Source organism: Triticum aestivum, chromosome 5D (genome assembly GCF_018294505.1).
Source record: "Triticum aestivum cultivar Chinese Spring chromosome 5D, IWGSC CS RefSeq v2.1, whole genome shotgun sequence".
Classification (NCBI taxonomy): Eukaryota; Viridiplantae; Streptophyta; class Magnoliopsida; order Poales; family Poaceae; genus Triticum; species Triticum aestivum.
Window position 1 is genome coordinate 31348050 of NC_057808.1, and position 5331 is coordinate 31353380.

The following is a 5331-nucleotide window of genomic DNA, read 5'->3' on the forward strand; positions in this document are numbered from 1 at the left end:
TTTTGATCGAACTTCTTGGTTATATTTATTTAGTAACGAGGAAAATCTAAGTTTTTTATATAGATTGAACTACTCCTTTTTTTGAATTTGAACTTCTTGGTTATATTATAGAATTTTTTTAACTTCCTCATTTTTGTCTTGATGTTACTGAATGGAATAATGTGCACTCCCTCGAATTGTCATAGTTCACTCATCTACAATATTTTTTCTGTTCGCCTCTTTTATATTTTTGGACACCCATGGTGTGAATTTTTCCGAAATTGTTCATTTTGAATTTCCGCGGCAGAATATATGAACTTCTCATGCATAGTTTTTTTTTTGTGTATCACTCAATGGTGATACACATATATGATTTTTAATAGTTCTTTATAATTTACATATATGATTTGTAATTTACTTTTGTAGAGTACACACCCACTGGTTCAGAACTTCAACATCCACGGCGATAGGTTAGCCACATTTTTTTAGTGTACAAACTTTCTCATCAGACACACCTTGAACTTTCCAAGTTCTAAAAACGTATGAAATCTATGTGTTTTTTGTTGATATGTTCACTATCATGTACTGACAAAGAGATAAAAATCCAATAATCTCACAACACTTAACATGTTTAAGAAAGGATTGAAGGCAATTTTTAGTGGGACAACACCAAAACGAGGTTTTCAAACCCATTTTCCTCCAAGACGCATAGAACCAACACATTTTCACAGCACAACAATGTGGCATAAGGAAACTCGAATTTTCTTGATGAACAGAGAGGCCGTTGAGCATGTATAGTTGATGTGAGACACCGCAGTGGGTTGAGTTCTTTTGTCCTTACCTTCCTCAACACTGATGCCTGAACTTCTCTGTTCGTCACCCCGACCTTCCGAATTTCCTTTTCTCATATGCATGAACTTTCATGGGACGATACTTGATCATTTGTTTATTTCTCTTACTAAAAGACGCATACATTTTTATGTCTTGTGTTTGCACAAAATAAGCTATTACTTGTCTCCCGATTAAAAAAGCTAGTGAATTTCTCCACCACACACATGTTCTTCTGAACCTCACCATCACCACACACGTTTTCTGAACCTCAACCTCACCACCACACACACGCATACATGCTCCTTCTCTCCGTTATATTTTTGAACTTTATGTGCACAAATCTACAAAAACAACATCTTTTGTCAGAACATGAAAAGAACATAAGAAAGCTGCACCATGCAAATTTGTGAGCACTGTGTGATTTAAGTAACTACTAGATAAACAGCCTGGGTGCTGGCAGCCGGACTATATATATTACCACGTATTCAGTGTTGACAATTCCTCAACACTGAGTACTGAATACCGAACCGACTAGTACGAGTTCAGTACAATTCAGCCAACTAGTTTTCGATCGTGGTAACAAACAAAGCAGCGCTCGAGTGCTTCACATCACAGTAACAGAAGTGCTGTGCTGGGATGTACTGTACGTGTGCTGCTCCGGTTTTCTTCAGACCAACTCAAAAAGTTGCGCGCGGTTGTGCTTTGAAACTGAAAACTCATTACTTAAAGCTGAAAGCAGAAGTTATTATCCCACATTGTCTTGTTCCGCAACAATTGTCTTGTTCGGTTTGTGATTTGAAACTGAAAACTAACTTCTATCGAAAAGGGGATGCCCCAGGCCACGTGCGGTGTGATACGCCGGTGCAGAATTGAACGAGCAGAATGTGACGCAATTCAATCATTCAAGACGGCAGGAGCAGAGAAGCAACAGGAGGGAGGAAGGTCAGCTTCAGCAGGAGGAGGAAGGTCACCTGCAGCAGGATTAGGGAGGGCCGGTGGTCGTCCCGGCGGGTGGTGCCAGAAGCGGGGCGCGTCAGTTGAACCGCCCGAGGTGGCGGCGACGAACTTCGAGATTGCTGCAGCGGATCTGGGCGCGAGGGCTCGGCCTCGTCCGGTTCCCGGCCAGATTCGGGGCGTACGGTGCTCGGGGGACTTTGGTGGCGAGCTCCTGCCGCATGGCTGCTGTCCATGATGGCCATGGCGGGTACCTGCAGGAGAACAGAGAGAGAGGGTGTGAGGGAGAAGGAAGGAGAGGAAGAGAGGAAGGGAAGGTGCGCCGGAGGCCCCCCCTGTGGCTGCCGATGGAGGAGCACGAGGGCTTGGCATCCCCTCGTGCGGGCGTGGAGGCGGACAGGTGAGGAGCAGAGGCAGGCGGCGCGGCGGCCGGATCCAAGAACGGTGGCGGCGCGGCGGCCTGATCCGGGGGTCGGTGGTGGCGCGGCTGCCGAATCTTGAGGCAGGGCGCGTGGGGGCGGGGGCAGATCGAGGGCGGGGCGGCGAGCTCGTCGCAGGAGGAATCGGGGGAGAGCGAGCTGCGGGGAGGTGCGGGACTGGGTCGTTTTCTCACGCGTGCATTTTCTGGAATCTCGGGAATACCTAATCGGGCCTATATAGGGCCTGACCTGATCCAAATAGTTATTCTGATCCCAAGATCAGAATAATGCTGTCCTATATATTCACTAAGGATTTAGTCCTTTAACTTTTTAAGGATCGCCTAGAGGTGTCTTTATGACTTGTTTATTTCAGTTCTTCACAATGTGATGCTCTATATGTGCAATTATTTGCTGTGCAGTCCAATTTCATCAATAACGGTTTCAACAATACCACTATGAATTACGATATTTGGTTGCTGTTAAGGATATTGCAGTTAACATGCCTTTTCTTTTTTCAATTGTTGTTTAGCAACATGCATTGTACTGAATGACTAAATATGCAATTCCAGGCTACATAGCAATAAGGAAGAGTGTTACCTTAATGTTCTGACGATGTCTAGATATACATGTAATAAAATCTTATATAATGGGATGGATGGGTGTTGTACTACATCATTTTTCAATTGTTGTTTAGCTTCTAATATTAACTTGGTACTTTTAGGTACATATATCATTGCCAAAGATCCACACTTCGACCCTTTCTGCGTATGGGGCAATGAGATATTCATGAACCAGCATCAAGTGAGGAAACTGATAAAGATTGTTACTAAAATGGGTCAAAAGATGTCAATCGAACTATTTGTCTACACTTTATGCAAGACAACAGTGAACTGCAGGATGGTAAGTAAGAACCCTGTAGCCTTATTTTTACTGCCCGTAATGAGTTGTGTCAGATGACAATATCTGAATCTTTTTTCTTTTGCAGTGGATCCTGAAGCAGTTTACTCAAGATTACCTCTAAAACTACATGATTGGCGACCGGCCATCACAAGGGGTTGGACTAGAGTCCTGCATGCCTTCTGCATCCAGGAGAGCACAATAGGGCCATTCCGCTTCACCTTGTTCAGCAACTGGAATGTCTGTCGCCTCTTTCTTTACCATCTGTAGTAGTACAAGTATAGAACCCTGGTACATCATTCTTTATTTGGTGCTTCTGTAATTCTTAAACATACGTACCTGTGACTCAAATAATGCATTGGTTGTTTGAACCTGATGGATATGAATAAAGTTATAGCCTACTTTTAAGTTTAAATTAGGTACAATTTTAAATAGCAGCAATTAAATTAGGGAGAAATTACGTTGTGCGGGTCATTACGGCACACATGGTTGGTAAAACACAAACGTTTGCGATATTAACCATAATCCGAGACGGTTCACAGAGAGGAAACGTGTGCAAGCATGCACACAGTTGCCGTTCGCGAAGCGTGTGTGATGTCAGACACTATCACATACGGTGCGGGAAAACTAAATGTGCGTGATTGTCTACCTATCGTACATGGTTTATAATCATGAACTGTTTGTGATGTGCCAGGCATCGTAAATCTCCCGTGCTTGGAATCTGCCTGGAAAGCTCCCGTGCCTAGAATCTGCCTGGTTTTAGGCAGAACCACAAAACCCCGACTGCGATGGCAATGCGAGCACAAACGAGTAGCAAGGATGAAGCGTTTGGGATATTCAAGATATCAGAAACGGTTATATAGGGACAACTGTATGCATCAAGGCTCCCTATCCCCGACGGTTTCTGGGTCGTGTGGGAAGGACCCCCCTATCGCCCACACTCACTTGGCGACGGTTCCAAATGCCGTCGCGAAAATGGGTTAAAAATCGTTTGTTTAGGACTGACGCGCACCAGTGATCTTTCAGCCATATGCATTGTTGATGCTCAGTAAAAACTTATATAGTTGACACAATCATATAGAACATCATAGCACACTGAACTTGCATACAAAAATTTCACGCAGGCGGCACAATCAGGGTGGAAGCAGTGGATCGCTATGGGTAGGGCTATGTTGAAACCAACGAACTCGTACATAACGGTTCATTGTCTTTATCAATGACGGGGAAATATCTTGAATGCTGTGCAAAGAAAACAGACAGACAACACAATAAGTTCTGCTAGCACATTAAGTTGACGTACAACCCTTTCTAAAAAAAGTTCAGCTACAAAATTAGAACAGGTCACAATCAAATGTACTGGCACATCAGTGCTTCATACCCATTGCTCGGATTTAACTAGTATCTGACAAGACTCAGTTGTTACCTGAAATTAGAGCACATCCAGGCAGGCAGCCCTGCCTCTTCTCCCAAAGAAGCAGTGGCCTCCGCAGGTACAAAATTAGAATAGGTCACAATCAAATGTACTGGCACATCAGTGCTTCACACCCATAGCTCGGATTTAACTAGTATCTGACAAGATTCAGTTGTTACCTCAAATTAGAGCACATCCAGGCAGCCAGCCCTGCCTCTTCTCCCAAAGAAGCAGTGGCCTCCGCCGCGCGATGGAGTAGGCCCTGTGCCATCCATCATTCCGAGCAACACGGGGAAAGTCTGACGTTGACTCCTGTAATGGACGTCGTCGACGGACCCTGGCACCAGCGGCGGCTGCAGGACTTCGATTGATGGATTAACCACTTCTTCGACATGCACGAACACTCGATACAGGTACATCCCTAACATGGTCTGCGACGGCCATGGTGGCTACGAATAGTACAACCCCGGTTCCTGCACCGGTATCTCAACACCAATCACCTTCGGAATGGTGGACGGCTTCTTCATCCATGCCATAACCGTCAGAGCCCAGCTGTCTGGAGGAACAAGCATACTTACGAGCACACCTCCAAGGTCGTTGATAAGCTCATTCATGGGCTCGTTGTTCCAAGCACGTCGAGGCATGCCGTGGAAGGTAAGCTTTGTTAAAAACTCAAGCTCAGAGGGCACCGAGCCCCATCCTGGGTGCCACTGATCAAAGCTCACCAGCGCGCCATCGCAGAACAAACGCTGGGAAGATTCGAACACACGACTGCAGTCGAAAGTTGTCCGGAACCTGACGAAGAAATTAGCCAGTGGCGGACAAACTTCGACGAGCGAG

The 5331-nt window shown here is 45.2% G+C and overlaps 1 long non-coding RNA gene across 1 annotated transcript; it reads right to left on the reverse strand.

The window, feature by feature from the left end:
* Window positions 1-718: 718 nt before the first annotated feature.
* Window positions 719-2384, reverse strand: LOC123124186 (uncharacterized). Its single transcript, XR_006461009.1, has 2 exons — window positions 1782-2384; window positions 719-1151 (listed from the first exon to the last, which is right to left on the reverse strand). It is a non-coding gene; the product is annotated as an uncharacterized lncRNA (long non-coding RNA).
* Window positions 2385-5331: the final 2947 nt, after the last annotated feature.